Source organism: Pongo abelii, chromosome 12 (genome assembly GCF_028885655.2).
Source record: "Pongo abelii isolate AG06213 chromosome 12, NHGRI_mPonAbe1-v2.0_pri, whole genome shotgun sequence".
NCBI lineage: Eukaryota > Metazoa > Chordata > Mammalia > Primates > Hominidae > Pongo > Pongo abelii.
In genome coordinates this window covers 65,140,726-65,167,203 of record NC_071997.2, presented here as the reverse complement: position 1 = coordinate 65,167,203, position 26,478 = coordinate 65,140,726, and the positions used below count along the sequence as shown (strand labels likewise).

Below are 26,478 nucleotides of genomic sequence, written 5' to 3'. Positions count from 1 at the left end.
ATGTTTTGAATTTGCTGGATGTCTTGAGCTCCTTTGCTTTCAAAGTCAAGGATCTAGCACTAGGGATCCTTTCTGCACTTAGTACTTATTTCTGCCATGATAAACTATTGATATATTAAGGAAAACACAATCCACATGTTCATTTATAACCAACTCATCAAGATGTTATTTTCTAGAAATGTTTGATATCTTAGAAAGTAAAATATTTGATATCTTAGAAAGTAAAATATTTGATACCTTAGAAAGTTGGAGCTGTCTTTTCTAGGCTTTAAAATTTTATTTTATTTTATCCTGTTTTTAGGGCCAGAACATTTTATTTAGTAGGCATTGAAAGGAATTTGGGTCTATCAGGGAACTGGCTCCACTTTAAATGAAAAAGCTACACAATCAATATGGAAAATATACTATATATTTCGAGAAAATATACGTGGTATTACTATTCTCCTGTAAATGGAAAAATCCAATGGGAAGAGACATTTGCTACATTTTGACGCCTTATGTATTTTATATTACTGTATTTCAATCTCCATTTTAAAGATGGTGTTATGACCTTAAATTACAGGCTTTCACTTTTAAGACCATAATAATCTCTCAGTGCTGCAACTCTGCAGGGAGGGGCACTGATGCTCAGTCCCCTAGAAACATAGCGGGTGGAAGAGAAGAGAGGAAAAGCCCTGATGCGCTGTCATAGCTTGAGCTCTAAAGTCACAATTGAGACATGCTTATGACAAATCCAATCTGGCCATCCCACCACCTGAGTTACACTGCCCGGTGTTCTGTTTTCCTGGAAGCTGCATTAACTCTTCTGGTCCTCTAGGGTACTGAAAAGTAATTTACTGATACATCACCCCAAATGGTGCTCTTGTGGTCCAAGATCTGGTCTATGTCCAAATGGATACAAAGCCTCAAAGACCTGCTAGGAGTAGCTTATAAATTAGGGCACTATGGTTTATCTTCCAGAAACTATTTTCCAAATGTCATGTATCACATAGTCATTTTTTATTTGCTTAATAGATTATTTTAAAGAGCTTAAGAGATCACATAGTCCATACATTAACCTGCCAACAAACCCCCAAAATCTTAATTTAAATTAAAAAAATGAAGCCCCATAAAGTATGAAAAAGAATGTGACGTAAATTCAAATGTTTCTTTTTAAGTTTGCTGTGTAACACTCACACATGACAGGGGATGCACTCTTGGTTTAAAAAAGGAAATCAATTCTACAAGGGCTGCTCATATATTGGAATTATGTTAATTGAATCTGTTTTGTTCAGATGGTAAAAGTTTGACTTATTAACTAGAAATTTATTAAAAATTAGAAATAAAAGATTGAAGAGCCTCAAAGAATGTATTAGTAGAATGCTTGAGTACATAAACAAAGTAGATAATGTCAATTCTTAAAACATCTACATTTTAAACTAATATGTGAATTATGCTAGATTCAATCCAACAAAACTAATAGTGATGTTTAGCCTGCACTGAAACTAAAAGATAATATTTAAAATTTATAGGTACAGCCGGGAGCTGTGGCTCACATCAGTAATCCTAGCACTTTGGGAGGCTGAGGGTGGGGAATCATTTGAGGCCAGGAGTTCAAGACCAGACTGGACAACATGGCAAACCCGTCTCTACTAAAAATACAAAAATTAGCCTGGCATGGTGGCACATGCCTATAATCCCAGCTACTTGGGAAGTTGAGGCACAAGAATTGGTTGAACCCCAGCGGTGGAGGCTGCAGTGAGCCAAGATCTTGCCACTGCACTCCAGCCTGGATGACAATGGGAGACTCTGTCTCAAAAACAACAACAACAACAAAAATTAATTAAAATTTTTAAAAATTTAGAAGTGCAAGGGAAAATAACTTTAAGTTTTGTTTTCACAGAAAATTTTTTAAAAAGGAAGGAAGGAAAGGGAAGGAAGAAAGGTAGGAAGGGAGGGAGGGAGGGAGGGAGACGTAGCTATGCTGGGATGCATAGTTGAAATGTTAAATGATAATATGGATCTGTCCATTATGATTAAATTAAGATTATAGAGTCTATTTGTACAAAACAACTCAAAAGAACATACAGTATATAGTGTGTATTTGCATATGTTTTGATACTGTATATGTAATATATATAGTAAGAATGAAAAAGTGTAATTTTTGTTTTTTATATATCATTTATGATTTTCTTGTTCCTGATGTCCATTTCTCCCTGAGTTGTTGCTCATGATAATCATGTTCCTATATTTTGTATTTGATAATGTTATTTGGTGATTAGCATGTCCTTCTCGTTCATCCATTTAGCCTATAAATTCCAAGTAGTGCTGCTTCAGTTGCACGCTGTCTTCTACCTTGGCCTTCACTTTGGCCTCTGAAAACCCTTAAATAGAACTAACTTATTAAAGAAACAACTGGCCTCTCCTGTATTTAATATTTAAGGGGATAGAGATTTAACTTCAGGGCACAATAACTACACAAAATACTTAGCTAGGTTGTTATTATTTAAATGTTTGAATGAAATTTAATTTGTAATTTAGGACTTTTCCAGTCTTTCCTACATTTTATAATATATTTAACCTAAGCAGCTAAAGTCTGAGCATGAGAAAGAATCATTCATAAATACAGATGGTACAATGAAGAGTTCCACTGAACATTGCTGAAGCTCGTGAAGTTGAAAGCAGAGTGGCTGATTAGCTATACACATATTTTTAATAATCACAGAGCAAGCATATTTTGTTACTGCATAATCAGATGCCTTAGGTATGTCAAATATACTTTTTCCATATGACCAAAGTAAGAATTTGCGAGTAAGAAAAGCAATCACCGTTCAGTTACATGCCTGTGATTATAAAATACTAAAACAAGTCAAATTTCTTTTTCTAATATCAAATTTGAACTTAACCATATTTTCCCAAGGGCAATTTTCTAGTGTTAAAAACCATGACTACCCTTTTGTCAGAAAAAGTGTTTGAGGATATTCCTGATACTGTTAAAGCTTTTTCTTATATGTTCTGGGCATGTTCTGTCTTCCTGAAATATTTTGATAACTTACAGAAGTTGAATCTGTATTTAAGAATAGTCACTGCCCTCCTGTAAATTCAAGAAACTCACGAGGGGACCTAGATTTTAAAAATCATTTGTGCTTTTGAAATCTTAGTGAAACTAAGAGTTTTCAATCCATAAAAATTTTAACTAACACATAAAATTCATTCAAATCTCTTAAAACCTTAAAAGTGATAGACTTCTATTTCACCCATACAAAAGAAAGCAATAGTGAAATTTTAACTGATAAATATTAAGATGCTTTCTTCTTTAAGGATTGTAGTTTCAAACGTTTTTGTACTAAAAACCAACTGACAGATCTTTTATGAATATTTGGAAAATCATCCTTAGCTTTTTTGCAGCCCAGCAAAGAAGCAAAAAGAATCATAATATGCATTTTAGAAAGCTGTGTGGTGATTTAAAAGAGTCCCATGGTAAGAGCAGACGGAAAATGGTAGTTATTATTAATTTAGAAAAACAAAAGAGCAGCCCAGCATTTCAGTAATGTGACAAGTTGTGTGCTCTTGAAGGAGAGAGGGTTTTATAATTGGATTTTAGAGTAATTTAGAAGACGAGATAAGATGTAATGGTTGTGTATTAGAGGTTAGAACTACAACAGAAACCCATAATGTAAGGGTTCACTGCATTGGGGGACAACAGAACAAAGAGAAGCAGCGCCAACCGAAAACGGCCCCAGTGAGAAGCAACAAGGTGAGACTGGGGGGACCCAGCGAAGGGGGTTCCCAGCGGGTGCCAGCAGGGACGCAGGCTCAGCCCCTGCAGCATACCGTAAGGAGCACAGGCTTTTCTCAGAATGCTTTTTCGTTAGTGACCTGTCACTGTCCCACCTCTCCTCCTCTCTACCTGCGAGTTCAGCTTGGCATTTCTTTCTTCCCTGCAGCCCAGCAGTCAGACCTGAGCATCTGCCACCCAGGCTTCCACCCGCAGCAGGCTGTCCTGGGGCTCCATCCAGGCTCCCCTGACACCACCCACACACCCACAAGTCCCCCCACACACAGCCCCCACACATACACACCCACATATACACACACCCCACACACATGCACACCCACAGAAACACACACCCACATATACACACACCCAGATACACACACCCCACAAACATAAACACCCACAGATACACACATACACACCCACATACACCCACACCCACATACACACACCGCACATACACACTCGCTACACACCCCACTCACACACACACCCACGTAACACATACACATATTTCCCCCATACACACACAGCCACACACACATCATACACACACTCCCCCTACACACACATACACACCCAGACACACCCCATACACATACACACCCACCCACACACATACCCACAGATACACTCCATACACATACACACCCACCAACATACATACACACCACACACACATATACTCCCACATACATACACACTCCCCACACACCCCACTTACATACACACCCACATAAACACACACATATACTTCTCCCATACACTTCTCCCATACACACACATACACACCCACATACACCCCTCCACACACACATACATACCCACCTAGTCACACCCACACACACATGCACATCACACACATCCACACCCCTCACACACACCACATAAACACACATATGCATACTTCCCCAACACATATACACACACCACACACACACCCCTCCACATGCACATACTCCCCCCACACACACCCAAAACACATACACATCCAAATACACCCACACCCACATACACCTTACATACATACACACACTTCCCCCACACACCCACATCCACATACACACACCCCACATATATACACACCACACACACAGACACCCACACACACCCCCCAAAACACAAACCCCACACATATACCCACAGACACATATACTCACACATGCACTTACTCTCCTCACACACATATTCACCGTAAACACATACATACCCACACACACATTTACCCCACATATCCACATATACACAACCCCATACACACTTCCTACCCACACACACATCCACACACACCCATACACACACACGCTCCCCACCACCCCACACACACCACACACATATTCACCCACACATGCTTCTAACACACCTACACACACGCTTTCCACACATATACACAGCACACTCACACCCATACCCCTCCACACACACATGCATACCACCCCACACAGAGAACCAGGGCCTAACCTCTCTCTCTCTCTCTTCTATCCCAGCAACGCTCAGCCTGTGCCCACTGGGAGACAGAGAAAAGAATCTGAAGAAGAGTAAAATCTGCCTCTACCCACCCCACCCCCAATTTTCATTCCAAGCCTTGGGCAGATAAATGTACTTTTCCACCTGTTCATTGGGGTCCCTGTCCAGAGAATCCATCGCACAGGCTCCAGCTCTCAGGTGAAGGCCTCAGGTGAGAGGCTCTTTTTAGATTTAAGAATCCAAGCCCGGAGGGGAAATCCTGTTTCTAGAAAGGGAGAGCTGTGTTGCTGGCGGGTGGTGGGAAGAGATGGGAACCTATGGGGTTGAATTCCTGCCCAGTCGCCGGCGCTTGGCTACCCCCTGCTGGGCGGGAAGCTCTTGGCCTCAGACTCACACCATTATGCTCAGGGTCAAGTCCACTCCCAAGGCTTGGGACAGAATCCACTTACTTCCTGTCAAATTGTTATCACACATTCCCAACGTGAAGCTGGAGTGTGAAGTTACCTTCTAATCCTCAAGAGGTGTTAAAGAGTTTTTTTCCTCTGAGCCCTTTGTATGCCAGTTTAAGCAGAACAAATCTATTTATTTTTTGTGAGGATCAGTTTATTAAAAGCACGCACATAACTCAAATCATATAGTAAAATGATGTTAGGCTTTGTTGAGCATGAAAAGTGTGCTTGCTCAAGCCCCATTTCCAACCTTTCGTGCGTCATTTTCCCCTGAAGCAGAACATAGGTTATGTTAACAGGACCTCATCCCAAAGGCCTAAAATCAGCTTAGCTCCCAGGCTTTCTCCAGCCATCTCTTCCCGCAACCCACTCTTTCCACCTCTCGGGAAAACCCCAGCTACACGATGTAGAAAACTGGCAAATATAAGCGGACGGGGAACCGATTTTTAACCAGATCAAGTTTTCAAATATAGATTAACACGTTTTAATTGTCCTATAAACTATTATTCTTAAAGTCACTCTTAACAAAACCCAGACTTGGAGGAAGTTCTCTGCCATAACTGTAATGTGTATACGCTATTAAGATAGTTATGAAACCTCAGACACATTTGGAAGACGTGGCTTAATAGTGCCTTTAATACAAAATAAAGTAAAATGTAAATAAAAAGGGATTCGTTGTTATAAGCTGTGACACAGCTGCAGCGACAGAAACTGAAGAAACATGTAAACAGAGAGTGCTTTTAGTCACTCAGTAACCCAAATGTCTTTTTCAGACTCTCACAATTCTAATTCTGACACACTCGTTCATTTCATTTATTTTGCAAACCAAGCAGAAATGAAATGGACCTTCAGATTAAGTAAACAGGGGCTTTACATATAGCCACTAAGCTGCCAGATAGACAACTTTTGGTTTACATGGAGTGTAAGGGTAAAGAAACAATGTCAAAACTGCATCCCTTCTTGCATTTATTGGCATGAAGTGAAAATCCAAATATATTCAACAAATTAATAAAGGGTGAACAGGCTGCTAACCTTGCATGGTGCGTTAAAGTGTCAGAGCACTTGAACTGCACATCATAGCAGAGCCTCAGAAATAAACATAAACATTTCTCTCTGTCAGAAGGGGGTAAATAAATTAGGATTTGGCTAAATCTCTGGTTGTTTTGCTCCCATGTTGTGGCCTAGAATAAGCCCTACACTATTTCCAGCCGAAGTTGACTCTACTTGATACCTTAAGCAAATGAGAAAAAAGACAAGGGTGACAGTGTAGGAAGGAACTGACTTGAGATTTTCCTTTCTTATTAGTTAACAGAGTTGTCAGTGAGTGAGAATGCTTTTTCAAAATCCTTCACTCTAATCCTATTTTTTCCTTAATGATCCCTTTGTCAATTACTGTTGTCTGGGTGTAGCCTTATAATAGTCATGTTCAGATTGTTTACCGAGGTTGGGTGAAATGGCAGGGTGGGGGTGGGGGGAGGGAGGAACAAAGAGATAAGCCTATCCCTGATAAGCCTAGGAAGCTCTTAACTGAATTCAAGTAACCCTGCCCCCTCCCTCAATGGGAGAAGCATGCCAGCCTTCCCACCAAGTTCTACCAGATGATACTCAGTACTTTAATCTCTATGCCTGCTCAGCAAATTGAGTGATTTCTCTTCTCTAACTCTTGCTATCTGGTGACTCCAAACCCTTTTTTCTTTGAGCCATTTCCTTTTTCCATTTCTCTTGAAAAGTTTTCTTAAATCCATACACATTAAACTAATAATGAAAAATGGAATATAAATGCTATGGTTTGAATGCCCCCTCCAAAACTCATTTTGAGATTTAATTGCCATTGTAACAGTATGAAGAGGTGGGCCTTTAAGAAGTGATTAGGCCATGATGGCACTGCCTTTGTGAAGGGATTAATGCTGCTATCACAGGACTGGGTTAGTTATTGCAGGAGTGGATTTCTGACTTAAAAAAAAAAAAAGATGAGTTCAGCCAACTTCCCTCTCTGTCTCACACACGCTCACAATATGATGCCATCTGCCTTAGGATGACCCTTCCCAGAAGCTGGTGTCATATTCTTGGACTTCCCAGCCTCCAGAACCATGAGCCAAATAAGTTTCTTTTCTTCATAAATTACCCAGTCTGTGGTGTTCTGTTATAGCAGCAGACACAGACTAAGACAACAAGCAAAAGTTAAATAGCAAAGTGATGATGGAAGATGAAGGACTCTGAAGAAGAGAAAAATCAATGGGATGACAGAACATTTAGGCAGCTTCAATAACAAGATGAAATGTAAACAAACAATAGAAAACATTATCTGAGTGATTATTATGTATCAGACACCATTCCAAATCTTTTTATGTTTATTATATACTTTCATCCTCTTTATCACCCTATGAGATGACATTATTATCTCTACTTTAGAGGCAAAAATGTATTGAGGCCTGGAAAAGTTAGAATTCAATAGCTTATCAGTGGTACAGCTAAGATTTGACTTTTGACCAGGGACTTGTAAAACTATGCTATGCTAATAGAATAGGAAAATGGGTTAAGAAAAACAACAACAAAAACAAGCCAAATAACATTGCAAGCCAGCCTTTTTAACTGGGTGGGTTTCATTGTTATTCAACTGTGGAGTCACATTTGCAAACATTCTTAACCAGAAGAAACTGTGACTGCTCCATATCCCAAAGAATTCAGTATTACATAGTCCAATATACATATTCATGGTCTCAAAAAATCCTGAGCTGCATATTAAAAGGTCCATGAGAGGCAAGTGAATTCAAATAACATAGGAAAGAAGCACATGCAGATGCAAAAGAACTATCCAAGTAAAGTAAAAACTATCCAAGTAAAAACTATCTGTCATGTGATGTTTATACTCAAAATGACCTAGATGAGAGGTAAAGGGTGGTTACATAATCAAGTGCCTACAACAGTAGCACTTTTAACAATTTTGGGGCCTGCAGCAAGAAATGAAGGCCCACATATTTTATGTTTTTATGTTTAAAAATATATATAGTCAAGCTAAAAAATGGTTAAAGTAAAATTCTATCCTCCTATGTAAATTAACAACTGAAAAGGACAATTTTTAACTTAAAATTCTTGGACTACTTCGAATGCTGTGTTAAAATATGGTAACGTGGAGTGAGTTGGTTTGTGTGTGGCTTCTGATCCCAATCCAAGTCAATCCCATGCTCCCCATTTCTCTTCTGACGTTTGGATGTATTCTGTAACTCAAGCACCTCACTCATCTAACCTGTGCCCACAAGGCCTCCACTCCAAGCACCCCCTTGGCCACCACTCAAGCCTAGAACAGTGCACACTGGCATCACAGTCTGTCTTCAGGAGAGACCCAGGGAGAAACCATATAAGCTTGGCATCCTCTGCTCAGGGACTTCCAGGAGCCTAGGTACTGGAGCAGGATATAGTCCTTTGCTTCTTAAAGTATAGTCCACAGCAGCAGGGGTCTGTTAAAACTTCAGACTCTCAGACCCGCGCTGGACCTACCCACTGAATTAGAATCTGCACTTTGGCAGGATCCTCAGGTGTTTCATATAAGCACATTAAAGTGTGGGATGCACTGGGCCAAAAGGGATGGTGGCTGCTTGACAGGCAGGTCCACTTGTCCCCAAGAACTCCTCACCCTGTAGGGAGAGCCATGGCTGGGTAAGGGCCAGGATGGAGACAACTAAAGAGTAGCACTAGGACAGGATTCCTTCTAGCTCAGGTCGGAAGCTCAACAACAGATTTAATTACATTCAGGAGGGCAACAGACCTAGTGTAAAAACATATGCTGACCTATGATGGGAACATCAAGGATGGCAGCCCTGCCTAATGGAGGCAGCCAGTGCTCAACTATAGCTTACTGTGGCCTGAGGCTATACTATGCTAGCTATGGGGTGAGGTCAAATCATAGACAGGTGGAATTAATATACTAGCCTGGTAGTTCTCATGGTGGGTGGGAAAAAAATGGGTATCAGAATCTGCTGAAAAGGTGTTAGAAAATATTCATGTCCCTGCCTCCACCCCAAGAAAGTATCTAAAATTTTGGTTGAGGAAGAAAAACATATATTTTTATTTTTAAAAATCCCCAGATCATTTTGATTAATCCTCCTTAACCCCTGCCTCCACCCTTGCTGTGTTAAAAACTATTCTGGACAACAGAGCACAGTTAGCTGTTTCCATTGATTGTCACTGCTTAAGGCCCGGGGTTGTGCTTGGATGAGGCTGCTGACTTGCTTAATCCTTTCTCAGTCATTCTCTTATCACAAGTACACACGTGAACAAAGGTTCACTCTCCATCTCTACATGCTAAGTGGAGCCAAAACGGACACATGGTGGAATTATAAGCGAAAAATTCCCAGACCATTTGGTCCCTGTATGAATCTCTACAGGAAATGCATCTCGTCCTGTGCATCTGGGTTTTATCAAAGAGAAGGTTTATTTCTACCCAGGATTCCGTTTTTGAATAGTGATATTCTTCAAAGTAGGTGAAAAGACAAAAAGAAGAAGAAGACGAAAAAAAAAGGTGGGGGAAATCTAAAGTAAGTAACATAATTATTGAAGAATACTGAGGCAATCACTTCTGTTCCTTTAGCCACATTCCTCTGTGTGTATAATTACACAAATATTGTCCAAGTCATAATTCAAAAATAATTTATCTTTGACATTGGCATGAAATGCTACTTTTTTCTTTAACAAATATTTATCGAGAATACACTACATATTGGACACTTTCACATACATTCTTTAATCCTTACAATCACTCTTTGAGTGAGGCATGTGAGCAGTCTAAGACACACAGAGAATGATTGACCTGTTCAGATCACTACATAGCAAGTTAGTGGGCGAATGTCTCCAATTCACCCAGCGTTCTTTCCACAATACCTCTTTTACTTCATTATCTGGCCCTGTTGAGAATGGGATATTCCACAAAGATTATCTCATTATAGAAGCTTAGCCTACAGAGCAATCACAGTCTAAAAATGTAAATATTTCTGAGGAAAGACCTTTTGACATACATTGTCTATTTCCCTGTCTTCTAAATAAAGCATGGTGAACATTAGCTTTTTCCTAATAATTCAGTCATAATTTTTTTACTGTGCTATATAGTAGTATAAATGTTTATACCTTTTTCAAATTTTATGTCTCTTTCCCCCTCAACTGTTATATGTCAAAATAAGCATTAGGTAGGGTCTGAGTTAGAGCCCAACAGGTAAAGTGCATGGAATTCATGTAAGGGCTTTGTGTCTATTTCATGGGCTGGAAGAACTTTTTGAATTCCAATTTTGGGAATAAGGTTGCAAGTAAGCTGACTTCTGGATAGGTTGGGAGGTAGCATTTGAGGTCCTGGGACAACAGATTCACTTACCTAAATCAGTCTCATTTAAGAAATTCCTGAACCACACGAATAATTAGATATAACTGCTACCACTTGTTGAACAATAGAAGAAAGAGCAGAGTCTAAATAGTTCAGAGCACATATTCTGGAACTAGACTGGGATATTCTGTCTTTGCCATTTCCAAGAAGTGTGACCTTAAGCAAGTTATGTAACTTCTCTGTGCACCGTTTTCCTAACCTGCTCTTAGGAGTTCCTATGAGGATAAAATGGATTATTCACATTCATAAAGCTCTTCTGATAGTGTCTGGTATGTAGAAATTGCCATTTGCTCATAAAATAATATAGACAGAAGTCAAATTCTGATGGGAAAAAAGTCAGATAATCCTGAAAGTGTATAATCAAGGATCAGCTATATAACCAGAATGACTCTAGATTTGAGGCTCCCATTCCCTGACATTCTGTGTGTGATGCCTATTAAATGGGCCCCTCAGAAGTAAGTTGCTTATTTCTAGTGAACTCTATGGCTTGTGGTAACACGATCCATCATGAGATGCTGCAACAGGCTGACATTTTCCACATGTAAATCCTTCACTTTGTAATGTAAGAGCAATTACTTTTATGAACAAAATCTTTTCAATTGACCATTTCAAATCCTTGTCTTGCCATGTCATAGTCAAAACATCTGTCCATTAAAGCTAACGTAAAAGTATATTAAACCAAGTGTGTTTGGTTTGGGACATCTGCTTCTTTCCACTGGTATGAGAACTATTCTAAATTCAATGGATTCTGTCTATAGGGCTTTCATGAAAACTTTTTAGTCATATTCATGGGGATTATCAAATAGCCTACAGTTTTGATTACTGTTTCAGGTTCAAATAGAATTCAGAGTTCAACAAGAGACTCAATCAAAATAACGACAATAATAACAACTATAACACAAAGAATAAAAATCTTTGCCTGACACTTTTACATAAAGAGTTTCATATATTGATGTTAAGTATTATATAAATATGATATAATGGCTTGTACAATAATGAGTACTCTATATTTTTAACACTTGATTTTTTTATGTTCTTCATTTTGCATTCTTGTTAAACGTAGTCATTGTTTTCATACTGAACTTAAAAGGGGAAAAGAATGAACAGAGACTGAGTTCAGGAGACCATGATAGGCCTAGATTTCAGATCAATCCCAATAGCTTTACCTCTTTTCTATGTTGACTTCTTACTGGAAGCTGAAATTATATGAATGTTTGGATATATTTCCAAGAAAGCATTTATTAATAAATATATCTAGAGCTTGGTTATAAAGTTGTGCCAGATGTAATTAAATTTTGAAGAAAATATTTTTTTAAAAAAGTCAAGAAAATAGCATTCACTATTTTCAACCAACATTTGGCTTATAAACAAAGTACAGTTTTCTAAAATAACAAAGCCAACCACGTAAGCCTCCTTGGCCATGGTATTCACTGATCACTTTCCATATTTCATTTTCTTTGTAATATATCCACAGCAAATTGTAGTAGAAAGAACAAAGAACTTACAGTCTGAAAAAACTCTGTTCAAGTCCTAATCAAATCCTTATCAATCCTTGACTATATGAATTTGAGCCAGTAACACAACCTTCCTTCTCAGTTTCCTTAACTCACAGAGTCAACACACGCCACCTCTCTAATAAGATTGAATGCTGGTGAAAGTTGCAACATATGAGATTTTATGCATTGATCAAGTGCCTACTGTGTGCTAGGCTTTATTCAAGGCATGACTGATGGTTAAAAAGAGTCCCCAATGAATCAAGCTTTCCTCGGTGCATGCCAGTTACAAAGTGAATTTGCTGTTCCTCTCCTTTAGAGGTGAAGTCTGTTTTCCATCACTTGAACCTGGGCTAGCCTGGTGACTTACTCTGACTAACAGAATGTAGCAGAAATTACTTTCCAGGACTCCATACCCAAGCCTGCTTTTGCTCTTGGAGCAAAGAAGTTCAGCCCATCCAACTGGAGAGAGAGGCCAACTGGAGAGAGAGGCTGCTAAGAAGTTCAGCCCATCCAACTGGAGAGAGAGGCCACATGGGGAGAGGGAGACCCTAGAGGATGCGAAACCACAAAGAAAGGGAGGTCCGATGACAAGCACTGACCCACTCCACCTCTGGCCAACACCACATAAAGCAGAGAGGAGCAGACCCTCTGAGCCCTGCCCCAGATCCTGACCCGCATGATCATGAGCAAAACATGGTATAGTTGTGTTAGGCCACTAAGATTTGGCATGATGTGTATTTGTCAGTATATAACTGATAAACAATTCAGTATTTTCACAGTATTTGCAATCTTCAGAACAACCTGTTGAAACAGTTATTGTACCCATTTCACAGAGAGGAAGCTGTGGATCAAAATAAACTGATAATGGGCCAGGCACAGTGACTCACTCCTGTAATTCCAGTACTTAGGGAGGCCGAGGTGAGTGGATCACCTGAGGTCAGGAGTTCGAGACCAGCCTGGCCAACATGGCAAAACCCCGTCTCTACTAAAAATACAAAAATTAGCCTGGGATGGTGGCAGGTGCCTGTAATCCCAGCTACTTGAGAGGCTGAGGCAGGAGAATCGCTTGAACCCGGGAGGCAGAGGTTTCAGTGAGCCAAGATCGTGCCACTGCACTCCAGCCTGGGCAATGAAGCAAGGCTCTGTTTAAAAAAAGAAAGGACTGACATTGGATGTAAAGACCATTTCATAAACCCCTAAAGTGCCCTAACTGACAGCAAAACCATGAAACTCTCCCCCTCTTGTGAAGGAGTACACTTAAAAAAAACTTTCTATATAAAAGCTTTGTTCTGCTTCATGTAATGATTCAGAAACCCCCTAAACATTCTCAGTAAATCTCTGTCATTTCCCAGTGGGCTAAAAGCCTATTGCTAGGTCTTGGAGACAGCAGACTCCAGTTTAATGTAAGTTCCAGGACAATCAAAACCACTTGTATTCTAACAAAATGTTCAGTTTTTCACATTAATGGAAACAAGACTCAAGTTTGGATTAAGCATTCTAGTCTTTTGATTCAGTTGGCCTAACTCATAGGATTTTAGAGCTGAATCAAAGCTTAAGGTCATCTGGTCCAAACCTCCACTATCAGCCAAAAAGTTACTCAAGTCTACCCACCCAGTTAATGGCAGCAGGACCAAACCAGGTATCTGATTCCCAATCCACTCAGCACTGCCTTTCAGACACAGTTCCAAGAGTCATTGCAGAGGTCATCTAGTGCAGGATTACCCGCTTCCAGAATTTTGGAAAAGATAAATAATTGCATGTCTTCTCATATAACAGTTTCATCTATTTTCACTAATAGGATTATGTAGTCTTTTAAAGCTAGATCTAAAGTCTTTCACAAAAGAGAACATCTGCATTACTTATTTTTTAAAAAAATACCATAACTTTTAAAATAACATAAAGAAAAGTGCACAAAAGGCGTGAATGGCATGTGATCAGAAGAAAGGATGATTTAATTGGGCAATATGAGCACAATTCTCAATTCATTATTTATGATGCTTGTTGACATTTGCAGTGAAACATCAATGTTACCTTCTTAGTATAAAATAAGTGATTGGGAGGAAATACCATGCAAACTAACAGAACATCTTCGGCACGTATCTAATGGTAGCAAAAAAAAAAAAAAATTCCCATCATTACCTAGTTTTGTTTTCATGATGTTCATTCTGCTTCATTTGTACATCTTTTAGCAGCAAAAGTTAAAAAGAGAAGTTGCATTCCTAAAGCCAATTTTGCTAAAATATATTATCTTGTTATGAGAAAAAGGACTCCTATGAAATAAAAAGCAAACAAACAACATCAAGAACAGCTTTATTGGCTCAAGGACTGGGCTGGCCTGTGGAAAAAATCCTGGAGCGATTTGTCCTAGTCCTATAGTGCATACATATTTCTTGCCTTGAGCTATACCTTATACAATTGAAATGTTACTCTGTGCTTCGTGTATGTCTTATCTTCTGAACTACATCAGATTCCATAAGAGTAGAGACTGTTCCTTAAATATCTTCCTTCACAGTGCCTACCAAATTCTATACTTCTATGTAAAACTAGAAAATTTGCTAAGAGAATACAAGCGATATTCAAAGCATGTTGCCCTTTTTTCCCAGGTAATAACAATTGTATGATGTACCACCACCCTTCTCCCAAAAAGGAAATCAAGGGAAGACAGTAACTCAAGTTAGAGCATCTGGAATTAGAATGCAACCAGTCCCTGTAGTCTGCATTTTAACCAGGAGGGATTTTAGGTATGAGGCATCTGTAACCTAGAGAGGGCTCAAGACATCATAGCAATTTAGACATACAAGTTGTATATTTTGGGAGCAGGATTACTCCTTTACTGTAGCCATACTTGGTATTGTGAGCAGAGAAGGAGACGTTTTTAGATTGAGAATGGTGAGGGAACAATGCATTGGAATTATCCAATTACAAGATGACTGACTGCCATCATCTTCTTGTATACGGCTGAATCTGCCATCGATCCTTGACTAACTCTCCATGACCCAGGAAGGAGGAAGAGAGGAAAAGAAAGAAGAGGCATTGACCTGAATTAGCTAAATAACACTTGCAGAGTTCACATTTCCTCCCCTCTAGGGTGTGCCAAGGTCTCCTGGCAGTCTGTGTCTTTTTTTTTTTTAAGTTAGATATTTGCTCTTCTACCAGAAAGCCTTTCTATTGACAAAGTAACAGAAGAGTAAATTTTAACTTCAAGTTTTTCCACAGGCCGATGTCTTTTCTTGTGAGAATTGGCATATTTTTACCCTCAGAATACTCTCGGTTTCATATGCCTAATTAAATTTTAGAGGTCCCCTGCTTAAATAAAGATTTATTAGCTGTTAAAGTTGTAGCATAACTCTTCTGCCACCTACATGCTATCCTTGAACATATTTACAAGCAGACTAGCTTATCCACTATAAAAAATATGGGTGATTTAATACTCTGATGTTATTGGTGTCAATTACAAAATTCAGCTTCACAATGGAGCTTTCTGAAGATACTGTTACTTGACTTTCAGACTGTCAATTTCCTTGAAGAAAGAGCATCTGTGAATTTCAGCTATGAAGTATTGGAACTAGTTAAGCTAATGAAGGCAGTCAGCAGGTCTGGAACCCTGAAAATAGGGCCCAAGAAAGGTTACAAGCTGTGCCATGTACAAATATGGTCCCATCACTAAAAAAGCCTTGTCTTTATGGGTGAATGCATGGGCACTGACGTTCATGTGAGTGTTTAGTGGGACACACAAACTCACAGACATATCAAGGGTCATTGTTTGAAAAATACTTCCGCCCACCAACAGTCTTGACATCTTCCATTATTCCTAGGCATTTTAGCTGTAAGTTTGCCAATCTTAAATTTTGTCAACATATCTAAAATATTCAGAATTACATGCAATTTGGCAACATTAGCAACTTCCAAAGTCCTATTTCATGAGGACACGTCTAAGTATGGATTGCATTGTGCCTACATCTCAGTGGAGTTACTTGATCTAATCAGACTTTCAGAAACAATGCAGTCAACACAATGAAAGTCCCCATTGACCCCAAGGTTGAAGCATCCCTTGCAGAAATAATCAGAACATCCTGGTGTGAGAATAGAGACTGGGTAGAAACAAGTTATATGTTTAGCTCTTTAATAAAGGGATATTTTGAAAGATGTAACGTCTATTTTCTAATTCTCAGGAAAGAAGAAACACTTTTAAGCTCTGTTTCTTAAATCCTCAAGCTCAGTTGCCTTCCAGGCAAGAACCAAAATACATAGATTACATTCAGCGTAAGTTGAAGGTCAATAGATTGGCGTTCTACTCTAGAAAATAAAAAGAGACAGAAAGGTGACAGAATTTGAGCATTATAATTAAAATGGCCTTTCTGGATCTTGCAGTACTATAATCCAAAGACTGGACACAGGTACTTCTAAATAATTTTCATAAAAATATCCCCCCCATGTATTCCCCGCCATCAGAAAAGTATTCCAATCTTTGACTAGCAATTTTATGTAAAATGCTTTTGGGTTTTATGTATAAATTTTAAGTATAACTAACTTTGTTACTTCACTGTCAGGTTTAATGCATACAATTTCTTGTACATTTTGAGTTTACATAAAATTAGAGGTTTTGCCTCATTGTGTTTACTTAACTTCAGAAACATACAAAAACATGTTTTGTATGTCTGTGTTAGCTAGTCAGGGACGTGAGCCCTTTTTCCCTCAGGACTTCAATTCCCATACTATTTTCATCTTTACTGACTCACTTGTGGGCCAATTTCACAGCATAATCTATGGGCAAACACACATTTGCTCTAAAATCATTAAAACTTTTCAGAAGGAGTAAACCTGTTTTTCTTTAATTTTCCTTGTCTTTCATGGCCACCTGATGCTCCATGCAACATACAGGTGTCAGCAATTCCAAGGATATAATGGCCAGGTGAGGTCATCTCAGACCTCATCAACCTGCTGGAAAATTATGAACTGTCCCTGTTGAGATTTCAGCAAGTTTCTTCCTTCAAATATCACTTCAGATGCTAAATAAAAAGCAACATTTATAAAATAAACACATTTACTCAGGCAGGTTTCCTTGATTTTTATTGCCAACTTGTTTTAAAATTACCATAAATGCCAGAGAGAAAGGGAAAAGAAAACCCAGTCTGAGACACAAAATGCATGTTACTACCTATCAAGATGTGAATTGTTAATGTTGCATCTCATTTAAAGGGAAAAAAAAGTACTATATAAATATTTGTGTAAGCACATGATTTTCCAAGTGGTTTAATCACTTTACTGAGATATCTTTTGACTCATAAGAAAAAAAAAAAAAACTATTAAAAAATCCGACTAAGAAGTAAACTATTTAGATAGTCTTCAAGACATAAACATGTAGATGTTTCATTCTGGAAATATAATTACCACATAGAGTTTAATTTATAATTTTAAAATTGCCATGTATAATAAATTGTCACATTTTATTTGGAATCACTTGACTTAATTTGCTTGATTAATAATAGAGACAATAGGAAAATAATATAGTTTTATAATATTCAGGATTAAATCATCTGTGTTCAATAGCTGATTATATTCTGTGTTTCTTTAAAATATAGAGTGCTGATTACATGAAATTATTTAGTGTGAGCTATTAAAATGGTAGTTCATTTAGAACGTGCACTTTGTTCTTGCTATACTCTTACAAGCATTACCTGGAGTTTTCTTAATAGATTGTTCTGATAAAATTAAGTCAAAATATGAATCAAAATGTTTTTTGTAGGCCACATCCCCACCTAGAAGTGAAAGAAATCTAGTTTTCCATTAATGGCACATCCCTCACCCACCCTGTCTCTACTCCCTTTCCCCCCATACACAATTTTGGGAAGTGTCCTGTGGGTGTCTGACATATACTCTTGGTTGAAATATGACACCTAGCATTTTCCTCTGTATTAGAAAGGGTTCTCCATGCAACAGAAATAGAAACAATAAGAGAGATATATTATATATATAATATATAATTATACATATATACATATAGTTAGATTAGAGATAGAGATAGAGATTGTGGGACTTTTCCTTAGTTCAGCTGAAGATGGGGTCCTTGTCATATAGCCATGAAAATTTAGGCTCGCAGACGATTTGAAGAGTCGGAAAAATGGGATTTATTGTGCAAAAAGGAAAAAAGGGGGAAACAGAGACTCTTAGCAAAGTGAGAGTGTTTCCTGCCCATGGGCTTCCTGCCTCTCATCTTGAATCGGAGGTACCACCCAGGAAGAGGAGGAGTCAAGCTCCTCTCCACTGCAAAGGGTGCGAACTTCTGTGGCTCCACCCCAGTGCACACTCCTCCCAGTGCATAGGCAGGTTGGAATTTTGCCAGCGAGTCCTTCCTACCTGGCTGTCTCAGATAGATAGATAGATAGATAGATAGATAGATACATACATACATACATACATACATACATACATACATAAATACATAGAGACAATTATGGGAATCAGCTCATACAATTACAGAGGCTAAGAAGCCCCACAATCTGCTGTCTGCAAGCTGGAAAGTCAGTGGTATAATTCAGTCTGAGTCCAAAAACCTTAGAACCAGGGGAGCCACTGGTGTAAGTTCCAGAGTCTGAAGGCCGCAGAACCAGTAGCTTGATGCCCAAAGGTAGGAGATGGATGTTCCAACTCAAAAAGAGACAGAATTCACCCTTCCTCTGCCTTTTTGCTCTATTTGGCCCCCAGTGGATTGGATGATGCCTGCTCACATGTGTGAGGGGATTGTCCTTACTCATTCATTACTGATTCAAACACTAATCTCTTCCAGAAGCACCTTCTCAGACACACCCAAAAATAATGTCCTACCAGCCCTCTGCATATCCCTTAGCCTAATCAAGTTGACATATAACGTTAACCATCATATCCTCCCTTCCTGCTTTAGTTCTCTCTGAAAATGTCTCCTCATCTGCCTTTGAGTGGTATGGAATCACTGCTTAGCCTCCACTATTGGTGCCATCAAAGACCTCAGTGATGCCAAGGTAATGACACTGATGCCCTCCAAGAGCATCCTATCTTTGTTGCTGCCTGTTATACCAATGTTGTGTGTGGTCCTCCCCAGTTTCTTGTTTCACTGAGCTGCAGATTAGTCTGTTCACTGCTTGAGCCCTGGAATTGAACACTTGAATGTGCTTTAACCTTGTCATATCTGCCACCCTTCTTGTTACACTCTCTTACATATTTCCATAGATTTACCAGAAAAAAGAGATCCTTCTGACTTTATTTTTGTTTTACTATAATTTATTGACAAGCCCTTCTTCCTAGAACTCAAGTTCAAGCCTATGCAGGCTGGACTGGAGGCTATCTTTTCTCTCCCAAGCCTGATGCCGTTTGATAGCTCAGCCGTGCTTTGGTGATCTTTATTCTTATGATGAAGTTTTTCCTAAGAGATGTCTTCATTCCTCATGCATAGACTCCTCTAAGTGCATTTACAGGTCTTGCAGATTTGCACACAAAAATTTCCATCTCCAATAAAAATACATAAAGTCAAGATAAGACCTCCCTTTGACATGTGTATTTTAAATAATTATCTGGATGTTTTTCTTTTAAAAATTAAATATATTATCAGTATTGAGTCATCTGTAGGATTTACTGAACTTCATGAAAGACCTTGCACCCCAGAATACCCTAGTCTTTTCTATTATTCAGTGTTAAGGGATGGAAAGAATCCCTATGTAGTAGCTTACACTTTCTTCAGCTTTAAGATGCCTATTTTGGGGTTTTTTGTTTTTGTTTTTACATTTTAACATTTATAAAATCAAGAAATTTCTTACAAACAATGTGTACATTTAATGCTTGGGGTTTTAGTTTTTGTATCCTTGAAAACAATTGAAAGTATGTCTTACAAATGATAATATCATTGAATCAAGAAAATATAATAATCAGCTTTCTACTATTTCTTGGTTCTTTTCACTTGGAAACTATATTTGGCCTGAGATGTATCCAAACGCACATGTATTAACAAGCAATAATACACGAATTTAACTGAATAATTAAGGAAGTGACCTTTTGATACAATGATAGAGGCAGGGGGCAGAGAAATTCTAGGCAGAAAAGGGCAGGTCCCTGACAAAACCCCACCTTCGAGCCAAAAACCCTAAAACTGTGGCCCAAAGTGAGAACTTCTATCCCTGTTTTCCCACTTGAATGTTGCCTTTTCCTAAACTACCCATGGCCCACCCCATCCCCCATCCAGTGCCTGTAAAGACCTCAGACTCAGCCAGCAGAGAGAAGCAGCAGCCAGACATCAGGACTATGGTTGGATGTCAGAGAGAAGTGGCTTGATTTCAGAGGGACAGCATGATGGCATAACTTTGGAGAAAAATCTGGTCAGAGACAGCCAGACTTCAGGGGAAGATTACCTACCCACTCCGTTCCCTTTTCAGCTCCCCTTCCTGCTGAGAGCCACTTTTATCAGCAATAAAATCCCCTGCATTTACCATTCTTCAATTCGTTCGGTGCAACCTCATTTTTCCTGGATGCTGGACAAGAGCTTGGGAGCCATGAGTATGGATAGAAAAGGCTGTCACACTGGCCTTTTGCTTTTGCTGGTGGAAGGCAGCCACCTCATGTGAAAAGGTAGAAGGCCTCCTCAACTGTTAACACTTAAGCTGTCCACAGACCAGACAGCAGAGCTAAAATAGCACAAGTAATATGCCCTCTGGGGCTTTGGGGGTTGCAGGCATCCCCCACCTAGATGCTGCCAGTGCCCAAAAGCACTCGTTCCAGCTCCTGCACCCACTCACCTGTGTGCTCCCTCCCACAAGGGGTGGAATGCAACAGATACACACGTGAGTGGAGTTTGATCCTGCTGGCACCAAAGCAGCTAGCTGGTTCCAGTGCTCATGCACTCCAGTTCCTGCCTCATTTACTTGCACACTCCCTCCTGCGAGGAGTTGAGAGTGGTGGGCTGAGTAAACAAGACACCTGTGTCATGAGTCCCCCAAAGGGGTCAGGGAAATATCCTGCTTCACTTTGACCTAGATACAAATAACATGACTGAGGAAACCTAATTAATTTAGTATAAAATGTTTAAACTGCTGAAGATTGCCTGCCAGAGGATTTGAGATGTGTAAGTACAACAGAATTGTTCATATTCTTGATGTATATGATGGGTATTATTATTTTCATGTGAGTCTACATAGATATACATTATCTTTATAATAAGTAAACAAGTATTTTGCATGGATCAGCTTGACTATCATATAGGATGGTTTTTAGAGAGTGGTGCTAGGGTGTCAACATCATGTGTGTGATTCTTACACAGACCAATAATCTTTGTCCTGCTACATGACTATGGACTGAACCTTGATATCAGTCTCCTGTCTTCAAAATTTGCCCTATTGTTTTTAATGGGTTTCTAATAAAAGAGTGTAAATAAATTAACATAAGTCAGTTCACACTACAGAGAAATAAAAGAGTCTCCAAGAACATTCCATAATCAGGCTCTTCTTGACTTGGCACTAAGGATAATAAATTGGCTCTTCTGCTTCAAACTTGAGTTATGTGGTCAGAACATTCTCTCAATTCTTCATCAGGCTTGGAATCTTTGCCATCTACCCATTAAGTCATAGATCACCTCTGGTCAGCATTAGTCCCCTCTCCTGACCCAGAGGCCATGATGATAAAGTATGTGGACTGAACTGTATCGATGGTGCTTCTGATCTGTTGCCTATTGAACACGTGTTCCAAAGGGTACAGAGGATGCAATGAGAATGTATATCCTGAAGATGTATAATGTGGTGCTGGGATACTGAACTCATACTGTTCTAGATATATCAAAATTCTGCTAGTCTTACCACATCTGATTTAAACTCTTTCATCTTTATTTTTCCTAGCTTAACAAAAACCTCTGCAAATTTCCAAGTCTCATTCTAACTTGTAGTAAAGCTCCAAAGAGCATCCATTTTTCCTCTTTCAACTTTTATTACATTGGGTCACCTTGGCCTTTGAAGAGGCTGTGTGATTAAGTGTACCCTGAAATCACTGCCTCAAAACCACCTGAGATCAAAATACAGATGCCTATTCCCCACCACAAGCCCACTCAATCAGAATATCCAGAGGCAAGGTGCAGCCCAAAAGCACCCCTTGTTTAGGAACTACTGATTTGGTGAGACTACCAGCAGTACACCTTATAGCAGTTGAGTATCGTAGCAATTTAATCATGCACCTAATGGGAGTAGGAGGTGTGCAAACTGCCCTTCATGAGTAACCTAGAGACACTCACAAGAACCAACTTCACCATCACTATCATTCTCTATCTCTGACTGAAAATGACATTTACTTCTTCATAGAGGCAAACAGGTATTCTACCACAAACAGGTCCTCACATTAAAATTTTGCTCGAGGCTGCAGTGAACTATGATCATGCCACTGCTCTTCAGCAAGGGCTTCAGAGTGAGACCCCATTTCTAAAAAAGAAAAAAAAAGAAAATTTTGCTAAAAACAAGTAGACACCAAAGACCCATCAGTCAGAAGCCAGCCTAGTATGAAAGAAACCACCACAAAGACCGTCTGATGTTTTATTAGCAGCACTTTGCTCAGCCCCTGGTTAAAAAGCAGTTCTCTGCAGCAACCCAGTTTTAGTTGTCCCCAGGGCTCTGGCTTGAAAAGAAGTTTGACATTATATTTTCTAAGCCAAAGGGGCACTTCTAGCTTAGAAGCATCAGACCAGACACCTGGTCAGGAGCATTGTAACTCATTTATTTCTCACTGAACAAGTTATTACCCTTTCCTTTTTGTCTGAATTGCTGTCCCTAGATGCCATTCCACATGGGTGGTCTCTTCCTGCACATTGCTCTACTCCTGGTATTGACAGGTCCATGTGCCATGCAGCCTAAGGAGAAACATGGTTTGATATCCTAAGGGGGCAATTTCTCTCCTTGGGGAAGAGCCGGCTTCTGTTGCTGTGCCTTGCCTCTCATTAATGTTCCAGCTAGGTCTCTTCACTGCTCTATGTAACGGCATCCACTCCATTATTGATCATATTTTGTGTAATGGTAGATTTGCTGGTGAAAATGATGATTATGCTGTAAAGAGAGGGCAGTGTTCGGGATCTCATGTCTATAAAATTTAGCAGTGCTGTGGAGTCTGCCTCAAATAAGTGAATTGGAGATGCATTCTGGATGAGTGGTAATAGGAGTGAAACCAGTTCCTGAGAGTGAGATGATCTAATGTTTCCTTCTACACTGTAATCCAGGACCACTCCAAAGCTGATGTTTCATGTTTTAGCCCAAAGGATTTAACACTACAGGCCTTTTGTAATCTCTAAGTGGGTACTCTGTACATTTTAACATGGAACAATGTGACCACATTTTTGTATTTTCCACATTTTCAGTCTTTCTAATTTACTGCTTTATTTGATATATGGTAAAGTTAAGAGTTTTGATTCATTCTTTCATTATTCTTTATACTGAAAATTGCATAGGGTTGTAATCTTTTAATTCATGTCTATTTCTTCTGAAAGCTGACAATTGCTTAAATTATATTCTGTCACCTTTCTGCTATTACCAATACCTCCTTGCCTAGCCTTTTATATTTAACTCAATCAGTCATGATAATAAACAAATTAATTTACTTCTTTTTTAAGTCATTGAATTGAAGATGGGAGGGTCACTGAATCAGTCAGGTTCCAATCAGGAGACAGAAGCCACATAGCAATGTGAACAAGGAAAGCTTAGTGAAAAAGGAGTATTAACTACAAGAGTGGATTGCCATCTTAGGAGTAGGTAATTCTTACCTATTTGGGGTAAGATTACAGAAATAGCACAGAGAGGGAGCAGCCACTACCTCTAGGTTTGAGGCAGAGGACCCAGTGAAGCCCTGCCTCCTTCAAGGTCTCAGTGAGACCCAGTCTCCCTTGGAGAGGACTTGATCATTCATGGCTCACTGAATGGCAAGCCAGTTTCCCATAATAGTGGAACATCTAAAAAGCTGCCCTCTGCGTTGCTGGGGAAAAGCTGCTAAGGGGGAGACACTGATGAAATGTGCTGCCTCTGAGCCCTGCTGGTGTCCTGTGAATGCTGCCTACTTTATACTACAGAAGTAACCAGAAAACACACAGAAACCAGAAAGAACAGCCCTTTCCTCCTCCAGTGTCCTTCCAGTGCCCTCTACTGCAAAAATGGAACATTGTGCAAGCTGTCAAGGGAGAAATGTCCCACTATCAAAAGCAGGGCAATGAAGCGCAGATTTGGAAGTGAGAGGCAATAGCCTAATAACTGACATAGTCCACCCCTTTGGTCACTGAGCTTCTATGTGCACCCATCTGCATGCAAGTGAACTTCTTTACAACAACAATGCAAGTCTATGTTTCCACCTAACGATGTATAGCTATCCTTCATACAAGGGAAGATGTTCTTATCCTTTCCCCAAAATGAAGAGACATAGAATGCCAACAGTCATTATAACCATCATTAGCCATATTGATTACTCCTCAAATTCAGTCATAGTCCCACTAAGTATCCCATTACTCAGAGACTAGGTATATTGACAACTGGCACAACCATTAAGAAAATGGAGCCCAAAGCTACCTCCTCTAACCTCTATGGCAAACCTCCCCCTACATAGTATCTCCATGACCACAAATCTTCTTCCTCTCAAGCTTTTGTTTCCCTGCCTAGTCTGAAGTAACATGATCCAGTTGATGCCCACCTACCTACTGCTGCTTCTGCCACTTCCCATCTTCATCATTGCTGCATTTTACTAGCTGACACCTCTTAGACAAGGCCTTGATACAGTGCCCTATGCAGTAGCTACCTGTATCCTCATGATATGGAGTATGAATGACAGTAAAAATTACACAAGTAACAGTTAAATTTAATCATTTCAATCTCCTTCCCCAAATAGGGAAATTGGACAATTTAAGTTTAACTCATGTCTCTCCCACCTTGGCCAGTTAATAAGAATTGAGTATCCCAAAGTCAATGAGGAAAAAAAAATAACTTAAATTTTAAAATATCGTCAATGAGAAGAGGACTAAAGAGAAGCAGTCTAGATCATTCACCCATGGAAAGTGAAGACATGCCAATACAATGTGCCTTTTTAGTGTTTTTCTTCAACTGTTACAAATCTGTGATTTGTTATATTTGACCCAGTGGAAGTCCTGCAAGTCACACTGACCTATTAATAGAAACCCAGACTCCAAACAACCAAGAAACAGTGCTCAGGCCTGCTTTATTTCTCTACTTGCACCTCAAGAACAGCAGTGACCTTTGCCTATCATCTGACAACAATGCGGATGGCGTCATATTTCTACCGATATCTCTGTTTGGTGTGTGAAGTTATTTCCAAAAAGCTTCATTTATTTAATCCTCCAGCTGTCTAAAAATCTTTATGGGTGACCATTCTTAGCATGCCCTTTACCCTTTGCTCTCTGAACCCATCCAGGTCCTTGCTTAAGGCTCCCAAAGGTCTAAGAGCAGTAGGGGGAGAAAGTGAAAACTGGGTACCTAATGATATAGAAGTCAGCTGGTAAAGTCCATAAAATTACTTTGGGGATTAGCTGGTAGAAGAGATGGTGCTGTGTTTGTACTTCTACTTTCACAACACAAAATAATTGATGAGTAAAAAATACTTTTTGTTTAATAATTGCTGTTCTTCATTAGTGTGAACCAAGGGCACAGTCTATCTAAGACAATAACATCTGCACCCCATATTTCATTATCACCAAACTTCACATTTCACACAAAAGCATTGCTAGCACAGCCTTACAGCTTTAATTAGTTTCTGCCATAGCTGTGAAGGTCAGCCAATTATTCTGTGTGAAATTTCAATATGAAGTGGCTGAATTGAAGACAGCATTGCAACAGTGTGGGATTCTGCAGTGCTGTAAATCTAGTACTTCGGAACCATTTTTTAAAACACAAGATAACATAAAATAATCATCAGGTATGCATGGCTTCAAGGCTTACTGGTTAATTT

The 26,478-nt window shown here is 39.3% G+C and overlaps 2 long non-coding RNA genes across 2 annotated transcripts in view; one reads left to right on the top strand and one right to left on the bottom strand.

The window, feature by feature from the left end:
• LOC103889827 (uncharacterized) overlaps window positions 1-26,478 on the bottom strand; it is a 220,563-nt gene that overhangs the window by 35,827 nt on the left and 158,258 nt on the right. The window lies entirely within an intron of this gene.
• The window catches only part of LOC103889829 (uncharacterized), a 31,014-nt gene continuing 8,184 nt past the window's right edge, over window positions 3,649-26,478 (top strand). Inside the window, exons 1-2 of the long non-coding RNA XR_654192.2 lie at window positions 3,649-3,736; window positions 19,442-19,538. This is a non-coding gene — a long non-coding RNA (uncharacterized LOC103889829). The remainder of the gene's footprint in view (window positions 3,737-19,441; window positions 19,539-26,478) is intronic.